This window comes from Amphiura filiformis, chromosome 13, assembly GCF_039555335.1.
Source record: "Amphiura filiformis chromosome 13, Afil_fr2py, whole genome shotgun sequence".
Taxonomy (NCBI): domain Eukaryota; kingdom Metazoa; phylum Echinodermata; class Ophiuroidea; order Amphilepidida; family Amphiuridae; genus Amphiura; species Amphiura filiformis.
The window spans coordinates 1,747,157-1,759,390 of record NC_092640.1 but is presented as its reverse complement, the minus strand read 5'-3'; positions in this window follow the sequence as shown (position 1 = coordinate 1,759,390).

The following is a 12,234-nucleotide window of genomic DNA, read 5'->3' as shown; positions in this document are numbered from 1 at the left end:
AGTACGACGGTGCTCATTTTAACATGGGGGGACATTTCGTCAGCCTGCTACGCGAATTGCCTAATACTAGTAGTAGTAAAAAATATGGTTCAAGCATGCATTTAAACATATTTATTCACCAATCTTTGCACAGGAACAAATGATAATGATACAAATGAAAGGGAATAATCCGAAATAATTAGGGTGATGACGTAACTGATGCATGCTTGAAACCACATTTTTTTAATCCATGGCTTTTGTTTACTAAGTGCATAAGCAAATAACATTTATAGTTTTAAAAAAAAGATATGATAGATAGACGGATACTACGTTGCTCATGCTCAGGAATTCTATAATTTGCCTGCTTGGGATCATAAGCTGTTTACGCTGACAGCAGTGTGACTCAGTATTTAGCCTGAGTCCCTCGGCCTCTCACTCGCCAAATATCTAATATGGCGGCTAAACATGCCGTAGTATTCAAGACTGGAGGATTTAGCCTAACTCAGTACTTTTGAGTGTCGTCTCTCATAGTTTAAGTTCTCTAGACCCCTATCGCAGTTTGAGACCCCTTTCGCAGTTTTAGAGCCCTATCGCAGTTTTAGAGCCCTATTCGGATGTTACACCCTTTTGAGCTTTGGACGCCTTTTATGGTTTTTCACCCGTTTCTGAATTTTTATACACCGATTAGACGCACACCTTTCTCGGCCGGTTTTACATCCCGTTACTGCGTTTAGACCCCTTTCCGAGTTCTAGAGCCATTATGGAAATTTACACCCTTTCTGTGTTTAGACCCCTTTCTGAGTTTTAGATCCCTTTTCTTAGTTTAAATCCCTTTCTGTGTATAGACCCCTTTCTAAGTTTTAGACTCCTTTTCTTCTTTTACACTCCTTTCTGTGTTTAGACCCTTAGTGAGTTTTAGATCCCTTTTCTTAGTTTAAATCCTTTCTGTGTTTAGACCCCTTTCTAAGTTTTAGACCCATTTTCTTCTTTTACACCCCTTTCTGTTTTTAGCCCCTTTCTGAGTTATAGACCCTTTTCTTATTTTACATCCCTTTCTGTGTTTAGACCCCTTTCTGTTTTTAGCCCCCTTTCCGAGTTATAGACCCCTTTTCTTTTTTTATGTCCTTTCTGTTTTTAGACGCCTTTCGGCGTTCTAGTCCACTTTTCTTATTTTACACCCCTTTCTGTGTTTAGACCCCTTTCTGAGTTATAGACCCCTTTTCTTATTTTACATCCCTTTCTGTGTTTAGACCCCTTTTGTTTTTAGCCCCCTTTCCGAGTTATAGACCCTTTTCTTATTTTACATCCCTTTCTGTGTTTAGACCCTTTCTAAGTTTTAGACCCTTTTCTTAGTTTAAATCCTTTCTATGTTTAGACCCCTTTCTAAGTTTTAGACCCATTTTCTTCTTTTACACCCCTTTCTGTTTTTAGCCCCTTTCTGAGTTATAGACCCTTTTCTTATTTTACATCCCTTTCTGTGTTTAGACCCCTTTCTGTTTTTAGTTTTTATAGACCCCATTTCTTAGTTTACATCCCTTTCTGTGTTTAGACCCCTTTCTGAGTTTTAGACCCCTTTTCTTATTTTATATCCTTTCTGTGTTTAGACCCCTTTCTGAGTTATAGACCACTTTTCTTCTTTTACACCCCTTTCTGTTTTAGCCCCCTTTCTGAGTTATAGACCCATTTTCTTATTTTACACCCCTTTCTGTGTTTAGACCCCTTTCTGAGTCTTAGACCCTATTTTGTATCTTACAACCCTTTCTGAGTTTTAGACCCTTTTGACCCCTTTTGAGTTTTAGACCCTTTCTGATTGTATAGACCCCTTTCTGCGTTTTAGACTACTTTTGGATTTTACACCCCTTTCATGCGTTTAGACCCCTTTCTGAGTCTTAGACCCTTTTTGGATTTTACATCCCTTTCTTAGTCTTAGACCCTTTTTGACCCATGTGGCCGCCCATATACTTCCCTATAATTACTTTCGCCTACATTCGCAGTGACAGTCCAATGATCATGATGACGTTAATCCCAATTGCAATTCAGAGTTCTTTTTAATTTAATTTGTAGTTCCTCATTAACCGCTGAAGTTCAGTCTTCATCTCCGCCGCTTGCCTCTTCATCGTACAGTTTTTGTGTTTTACTGAGTTCTGTGATTAAATCAAATGGAAAATAAAATAAAAAGATAATTATTTAACAAAGCTAGACATGCTGATCAATTAATCAAAACAATGATTTAATTATTGAATTTACACGTAAAATGCAAGATAGCTTCACAGTTTGACAACCCTTGATCTATTTTGAAATTAATGTTACACTATCACTAAGTATCAGACAGTCAAACTTGACATAGGGTCAAAGTTAAATAACGATCATACACAAAAAATATTTATGGCGAGTGGCGAATGTTTTACGGGCCCGACCAACCCAGATTTTGTGTTTTGGGAGAATTTTTTGTTTTTAAGAGCTCAGATACTCAGATAGCGACGTTTTATGTAATTTTTTGTGGGACATGAGAGCACATCGGACATATATCGAATTACATTTTGAAAACGAGGAATGTCCTTCTGATATCAAATATCAATCAATTGAAAATTTTGACCTTTCATATTGAAGATATAGATTTTTCCCCAAAAGATCTTTTCAAAAAACTAAATTATTTGATATCAATATTATCACGATTCATCAGGAGCACATTCCTCGTTTAAAAAATATGCAATTCGATATGTCTGATGTGCTCTCAGGTCACACACAAAAAAATGTGAAAAAGTCGCTATCCGAGCCCTTACGTTTTACTAAATCATGTAAAATCAGCCATTTTTGTTTTTGGCCAAAATGTTTTGATTTTGACTGAATTTTAAAAAAATTCAGAATATTTTCACACAAAAAAATCCTGACCAACCGACCCTACTTGAAAAGTCTGCCCCCCCCCGGCGTAAAACAGTGCTTTTATTCGTCGTCTAATCCTATATAAAATATGTTTGATACATGGAGGATTGAAATTCAAGTAATTTAGTTTAATTTGCCGTCGGTGGTTCTTCAAATTCTGTTCCATATATTTCAGAGTGCACATTCCCAACCAAAGTTCCCCCTACGAGAATTCTATTGCTGTTATCAAAATTATGATGGGTGGGCCAAAAGAATGGATTGCCCTTAGAGCTCCAAAGTCAGGGTTGGTCGGTCGGTTTATTTTTTTCCTTACTTTCTTCTTTTCTTTTTTTTTTTTTGCCACATACAATTTAAATATCAAGAAATGTAAGTTCACCTCAAAATACCATGGTAAACAATAGTGTAAACAATTGAACTTCCAAACACGGAGGCATGCTTCAGCTAATCTGACTCTAGTTTTACATGTGAAGCCATCGCCGGTGAGCAAATTCGTGGCGACACTTCTCGAGCAAGGGGCACAGTGGCATGTGGTCATCAGTTGCGGCACTGACCAGGAGTGGGGGCACCGGGTCTGATTGGGGGCACAAGCCGGTTTCTGGCATTTTTCCAATGGGATTTTTTTTAAATAATTTTTCAATCAATTGGGGGGGGGGTACATACCCCCCATGCCACTGAAGGGGCAACTGGAGGCAAAAGAGCTCTGACGTGACTGGGGTAAATTTGCCCCATTCGTGCACTGCCACTGTCTCACGTATACAGTTGACATGCATTCCCATTCCATTATACCCCGGTGTATACCAAGCGCGTGTCGTGTACTGACCGTGCATGATCACATTCACAATATGACTATTTTCTAAAAACATGTTTAAACAGGAACTAAGAGAGCATACAAAACATGAAAGATATGATGGTGAACGTGATAATGGGCACTTATCATATTATCATTATGAATTAGTTAAAATAGATCAGTAAGGGGGCTGGCATTTTCTTCGAAAGGGGGGGTCCCAAATATGTCGGTGACCGGAGCCAATTTTTTTATGACCCCCCCTATCACGGGCAAAATTTTTGTACGACCCCCCTATCGCTGGTCGAAAAATTTTATGACCCCCCCCTTCCAACTACACAGACTCAAGAAAAATTATTCATTGCCGAACTAAAGGCGCGTAGTCGTCAAAACTTAAAAGTGAAGAAAGTGTGTGGAGCGCGGTAAAATTTTTATTGTAAGTGTAAAGAAGGCGCATGAGCGTGTAAAAATTTTGCATAGATTGTACGCACATTTCGACTGCGAAGTTAAAGAATGCATGGCAAGCAGCGCATGAAAATTTTAAGTCACCAGCCCTAAATAATTCTATAACCCCCTATTTTGGGTGTTAAAAAAATTATAACCCACCTATTTTTGGTCTGAAAATTCGATGACCCCCCAGTATTTTTGGGACCCCCCCCCCCTTCCGAAGAAAATTCCAGCCCCCTAAGCTTTAATTTGTCATGTTGTGTACATATTACATATGCATACTGACAATGTGACATACACATGATACGTGTACGTGAATGTCATGTACAATGAAAACATAGTGAAAGGTTGTCGAATTCTGCATATTGTCGTGCAACAATGTTCAAACTAAAAACGACAAACAGGTCAGCATGATCAGATTGTTTCAGCAATCTACGTTTATCACAGACCAACGCCGTTCCGTTGATTTGTCAACGGACAGTCGTTGTTTACAACGCAATCACGTTGATAATTCTGGCAACAACGATACGGCGTTGATATGTGGTCAACGTGTACTCGTTGGTGGATGCAATTTTGTTGGAAAAAGCCAATTTCCCAAACGATTTACCTCCATGAAAAAATGATTTACCCAGCAATATTTTTGCGGAGTCATGCACATCGAACATCATTTTAGTACAAAAATATTCCAACTCACCAAATTATTCCGGTAAAGCACCGTAATTGGCCCATGAAGTTGCCGTTTCTGACCATAAACATGACAATATCGTCGCCATTTTCATGATTATCTCGACTGTGGCAGGGTCGGAGTTGAAGTCCATGACGTCATGTGATCGTTGGGCGGAAAAAGTAGTGTTGCCAGCATTAAAATATGCATACAATTCCCTAATAGTGAGCACAAATTAGGAAAAGAGAGCCCAAATCCGATTTCCCGAATTGGCAACGGGCAGCCGTTGTTGACAACTGCCAGCCGTTGTATTTTACTGTAAACGGCTTGCCGTTGTGCTACAGACTGATAATTACATTTCGGTTTTATACGAAATACGTTATTTATGTAGCCAAATGAAATTAAAAAATGCTTCAATGGCAAGCGACTATAGGTTATACTTAACTTCAAGAAATTTCTTCCAACCCCCCCATGTCAAGAAGACATTTGTGCTGCGTATGTGTTTACCGACAAACGAGGACCCACACATGACATTTCACATTTAAACCGTGGACAATTTTGCAAAGGGGGCCGTCCTCGGTTTCGGGATCTGCAAAAGACCACAGTTGAATGTATAATGCATTTACGAGATACGCCCTCTACTGTGGATTAAATATACCGTCCGCAGTTGCTAGGTAAACTTGCATCTCAAACACATACACACACGGTTTGTCGATTGAATGCGGTTTCAGACGTCTGCGTTTGCATAGTCCTAAACTGTGTCCACGTTTGGAGGCGAACGCCCGCAGGGGTGTATTTGAGTGGGTGTGGAAGATTGTGTAAAATATGTGAAGCCATGGAGCTTATTTCGCTCCCAGAATAACTTTTCTGGAACAACTGCGCGCAAACAGTACCACCAACAAAATGAACTAAATGGAACTCTTTAGCAAGGATTTTAGGGAAGGCCGAGAAGGAAAGCAGTTTTGGCACGCCGAAATTTCCCGACTTTGCGCAACCCCTCATCCACTGAAATTGAATTTCCCTGGAATTTCAATAAAAAGAACAACTTTTGTAACTCAGAAAATGACGTGAAAAAAAAAAAAAAGGCGCCGCAGTGACGATAAGGTCTACTACAAAATAATGTAGTGCAGAACCTTCATATTGCGGCACCATGAATGTTTCCTTTGGAAGCAACGTGGGTGAGAGGGAAATCTAGGGGACCAAAATGCCTAAAACAACTTTTGGCCCCCAAATAGTGCGATTTCCAGAGATTTTTGAGACAGGGGTAGACAAGTCAGGACCCCCCGGGTGTTCATATTACCAGACGAGGGTTCTTAGAGGTTGATTTGGTAGGACCGGAGCCTTCACATTACCAGGAAACCTCATTTTCATATTTGATATCGTTACATGTCTGTGTATCATTAGCGTTTGTGCAAATTAAGCATAGAATTTTCACATTACCACTTTCACATTAATACAAGCTCTTAAGCTGAATAAATATCACATCGCTGAGCGACAAGCAATTGATGTTTAGCCAATGAGGTACAGCGTTACTTCATTAGTCAAATACCAATCGCTTGATTATATCAATTGATTGGCGGATTCAAGGTGTAGATTATATAACGTAAGGTTACATTTATTTCAATATCAAACTTAGGTCCATTAGCATTGGATGAGAATTTTGACAATATGGCTATACAAAAAAATTAAAGAATTTATATGAGATGTTTGACAATTTTTTAACAACTATTATTTTATTAAAAATAATAATTATTTTTAAAAAAATCTACAATTACTGCACCATAGCTTTATTTTAACAGAAATGTACAATACATTACATTACGATCGCGTTTAAACTTGGACGTCATGTGGATGCCACGTCGATTTGGGCTTTGCCCTTAACCGTCACATTTTTCAAAGTTTTGCCTTGCTGCCGCCAGTGGTGCCGCCAGTGGTTCCGTCAGTGATGCCCCCACTGAAAAAATTCAGGGTTCTTCCTTGAGCAAATCTTACATTTTTGGCTTTATACGAAATACATGTATTAACGTTATTTATGTGCTCGAGTCATTAAAAATTTAAAGCCAAGAAACATTTACCCCATTTTGTAAAAACAATTATATTTGAAGCTTTTGAGAAATATTTCTGACAATGTTGCCAAGGTCGCTGACGACTATAGCTGCAGAATCCATTAGACGAAAATGTAATTACGAACATGTAATATTTGCCAATATTTTGCTGAAATCAATGTATATATATGTTCATTACATTTTAATTTAATAGAATATTGGTTTCAAACTTGGTCAAAGGGTTCCTAATGACTTCCAAATAATTGCATAATTAAATAGCTAGCCACCCTAATTTGCATTATTAATTAGCTAATGATGCAAAATAGCTCAATAATTATGCAAACATGCAAAATAGATGGCGGCTAGACTATACAATACATAAGAACATATTGGGAACACTTTGACAAAGTTTCAAGGCAAAAGTCTGCACAATAAAAGTATAATGAACATTTATGCATTGGTTTTTAACAAAAAAATACATATAAATGAGGTTTTCTCTGATTTTAGTTCATTAACTATATTGATTATTGAGAAAAAAACACACAATATAATACAAAGAAAATATAAATGAATGTATAATGGAAACAAAAGGCATATGGGTCAGTGTACTTTACCCTACTCAATCAATCTATTTAAAACATGCTCAGAGCATTTACTAATTTCTAGACTATACCTCAAATACCACCTTAAACTGGTAAAAAACAAACAGATTAGGCCTTCTATATGGCTAAAAATAATTGCCTTCTTTTTTATGTGATTATCTATTCTATTTTGTTGTTCTTTATGTTGTTGTTGTAATTTATGTTGTTTAACCACGACTTTATTATAAGTAAATAACCTGTCATATTTCTGACGAAGTTGGCAAAGTTTTTTGTTTAAACTATATTTCAAGAAGAAAAATAAGCTCACTGAATTATGTCGACCGGCAAATTAGCTTTAGAATTTCATATACACATCAGCGAATGACAAATTTATAAAGTTTACATAGAGATTACTATAACTTTTCTGGTTTATTAACAAGTGTAAAAGGAGGTATGTTATATTAAATCATTTGCTGTCGCATGGCACGTATAAGACTCAGCTAAATATGTCGATTCTTTTGTGCAATTATCATCATAGGAAAGATAAAACCTTTAGAAGCTGCCTTCAATCGTCACATTTTTACTGGTTCCGCCAGTGCTGCGCCACTGAAAAAATGGAGGCTTCTTCCTTGACCAAATCTTTTATGTGCTCGAGTCATGAAAAGTTTACAACCAAGAAACATTTACCCCATTTGTAAAATCAAGTATATTTGAAGCTTTTGGGAAATATTACTATTAATGTTGCCAAGGTTGCTGAGGACTTTGGCTACAGAATCCATTTTACATTGGTAGACTATACTATAGTTTGTATTAAAAGACGTTGTCATATCGTTATGAATTCGGCAGAGTGACGAATCGAGCATTTTGAGCAAATTGAGTTATTGTTTGCTTGTGATTATGTTTCAGGCGATCTTTCATTTTCACCAAAATTTATGATAAATCTTACTTCCCGACGTAGATATTGAAATTGTGAGTTGGACGAATCGCACCTAAGTGCGATTAATGAATTTGACGAATCGTACATGTATATTTAGCTGTATAAATCAGGTTGATCTATTGTATAGTATAGCTGCAAACTCCAATTTTTCTTTATTACATGTCCTATACTGTTATATTTGATAGGTATCTTCTATCCAGTGATACCAAAGTAAGTACAAACATTCCCCACATGATATCGATATGGCGTAATTATGTCAGAGCGCCGTCGCAAAATTGGGAAGTCACAGAAAATTATACACAAAATAAAGGCCAATATTGTTATTTCTACCCTAAAATCCTTGATATCAACCGGAGTTTTCACTAACTATTACGGGGATGGTTAATTAAAACTTATATTCCAAGTTTAGAATCTAGAGCTTTAGGACAACTAGTAATTTTACATAAAAGCCCCAAATCAAGGATGAGTGCTATACATGTATGTTTACACGTAGTTGAATGCGGATTCGTCCCCAAAAGTAACTCTTTGCGCAGCGGTTGACACTTTTTGGATTTAGCATAAAGCCGAATAGCTGTAAATACATGTTTTGAGGGATATATCGATTGTTTCAGAAGTATTGCAAATAATTGGTGCACATTAACTTCTATAATATACATATCAAATAAGTGCTCACGAATGTTCTAAATTTTTAGAATGACCAATGGAATGGTACCAAGATTTTCAAACGCCGTTTACTCAGAACAGCAATTTTGCATATTGGCACTCTGCCGTGTTCATAACGATAATTTTATAAAAAGCCTTAAACAAAAACCTGACCATAATGATATGTTGAATTTTAACGAGAATGAAAAGAATTGAATTTTCGTGTAATACTTAATTCTTCACAGCATCAACCGACGCCAACAGACGTGTATTATCATTTATCTTTCATGAGTTAATGTAGATCGGTTTCAAGAGGTCCTGCGTTCGAACCCAAGGTAGCCCTTGATTTAACTAAATTTGTACAGTTTCTTTTAAATCATATTAAAATGGAAACAAGTATTTCATTATCTTTTCAATTTGTGTTTTATTTCGCTAGATTTTAAAATTGGACCTCTTTCCATATTCCTTTCCATTATTATCTGGTTAACATCGTTGTCTTATAGCTGCAATAGATTGCAATTCATAGGGCCAAGAGATCGACTCGCAAGTGAATTATTTATTTATTTATTTATTTATTTATTTATTTATTTATTTATTTATTTATTTATTTATTTATTTATTTATTTATTTTCCTTTTTTGTTTAACCACACTAATTTCATTCATATCTGGTAGAAAAACAGATTAGGCATACTCTAAAAATTATTGCCTTCTTTTTTATGTGATTATCTATTCGACTGTATTGTTCTCTTATGTTGTTGTTGTTGTTGTTGTTGTTGTTGTTGTTGTTGTTGTTGTTGTTATTGTTATTTAACCACGCCTTTATATACGTAAGTAAGCTGTCATATTTTTGACGATGTTGGCAAATAGTTTTGTTTAAAAAAATAAGCACACTGAATTAGATCGACCGGCAAATTAGCTTTAGAATTACATATACACATCAGCGAATGACACATTTATAAAGTTTACATAAAGATTACTCTAACTTTTCTGGTTTATTTACAAGTGTAAAAGGAGGTATTTTATATTAAATTAATTGCTGTTGTATGGCACGTATTTTAAGTCTTGTATAGCTAAATCTGTCGATTCTTTTGTATAATTATCATCATAGGAAAGATAAAACCTTTAGAATTTGACTCTAAATAGTGGAAAGCTACAACTTGTAAACATCCATTAACGCCTTAACGACGTGATCGGCGCTATACCACTAACACACCCCACTATATACTAACGTCATAAATGTTTTATCACTACCACCCCCTACTTGCTGACATCTTGTCAGCTTACTTTCAATCATCTCTGCTATCGCGCATAAAAGTTACGAATCTTGCAAACTATTTAGAACTAAGTTCCGAATTCATTCGTGGCAGTTATTTGGAGGATCGTGACAGGACGACTTATTCAGTTTATACCTGTGGAGCAAGTGTTGATTCATCAACCTTGTGGCAACAAACTATACCATTAATCTAACCCTTGTTTGATAGAGACCCTACCTAAAGTATCCGAAATGTTTGTCCGCGATTAAAAGCTATAAAATTGGTTTTAAACCCCGAAACCTTTCTTCATTTGCTTTCAGTCCCTGTCCGTTTCTGTTGGAGGATCCAAAGGACATGCAGTAATATATCTAGCGCTGGATCCAATCCGGTAAGTACCCTTTTACTATTTCATATTAAGATATGGAATCAACGAAAGCAACTTTTGGCGTGTTTTGTATTTGTTTTTATTTTAAAAATTATTTGATGAATTTGAATAAGACAATGTTAATTTACTATTTTTTCTATTAAGGGCTCAAACAACGACGTTTACATAGAACTAGCCTCGTTCACAAATCGTGACGCCTCTCGAATAGCGAGCGAAGCGAGCACCGAACGTATAATTATGGTATCAGAGTACATCACAGAGCCTGTGCTATGTTTGCACAGTATTTTTGTGAGACCTTAATGCAATATGTAAATGCATTTGTGCTGTATTATTATGATACGCAGTGGTGTAGATTTCTTTTTGACATTGACTAGGGCTGGAGGACGGTGTAAAATGTGTGAGTTGTTCGCTCCAGAATAACCTTTCTGGAATAAATTCGCGCAAACATTTGCCATTTTGAAGCTAAAAATTGTCCAATGTGACTATAAACCGGAACAAACTGTGCAAATGGAAATGAACTGAAGTAGAACTGTACAAAGGTGGGAGCAATGATTTTGGGGAAGGCCGAAAGGGTTTTTTGGAACGCTGTTTGGAAATCTCATGGCTCATAATTATTGCACAGCCCCTCATCCACCGACATTGAATTTCTCTGGAATTTCCACTATTCTAATCAACTATTTAGTACAAAACGATAAAAACAAAAACTTTTTCTACTCACTAATGACGGGAAATCAGAAACCACGAAACATAAACATTCCCCTTCGATATAAAAATGACGCAGTGGGTAAATACATGTTTATACTATAAAACAATTGAGTTCAGAACCTTCATATTCCGTGACGACACCATGACAGTTTTCGTTTGGAGCAAGGTAGGGGAGAGGGAAGTCTAGAGGTCCAAAATGGCTGTTTTGTTTATCTTTTTAATATTATTTGTTTCAATCATCTACATCTATTAAATGTTTTTCTTGTTTGTTAATCACTAATTTGATATCACTTGTTTGTTAACCACTAATTTGATATCACTTGATGTGTTTTTAAATCATATCAAACTGGTAAAAAAGAGATTGGCCCTACGTATTAAAAGAATTATGTTATTATCTATTCTATTTTGTTGTTATTTATGTTGTTGTTGTTTATATTGTTTCATCACAACTTTATATACGTAAATAGCCATATGTCTTACGATGTTCGCAAAGTTTTTTGTATATACTATCTTTCAAGAAGAAAAATAGACTCACTGAATTAGGTCGACCGGCAAATTAGCTTTAGAATTTCATATACACATCAGCGAATGAAACATTTATAGAGGTTACACAGAGATTACTCTAACTTTTCTGGTTTATTAACAAAGGTAAAAGATGTAATTTTATATTAAATTAATTGCTGTCGTATGGCACGTATTTTAAGACCCGTAAAGCTAAATCTGTCGAATCCTTTGTATAAATATCATCATAGGAATGATAAATCCTTTAGAATTTGACTCCAAATAGTGAAAAGTTACAACTTGTAAACATCCATTAACGCCTTACTCATTCTTTAATCATAGTCATGTGATGGAATAAGCGAAAAAGTTCAATAAATAGCTGCCGCGAAAGAGTTTATAGCTGTCATCTGTACAATCATTTTTTTAC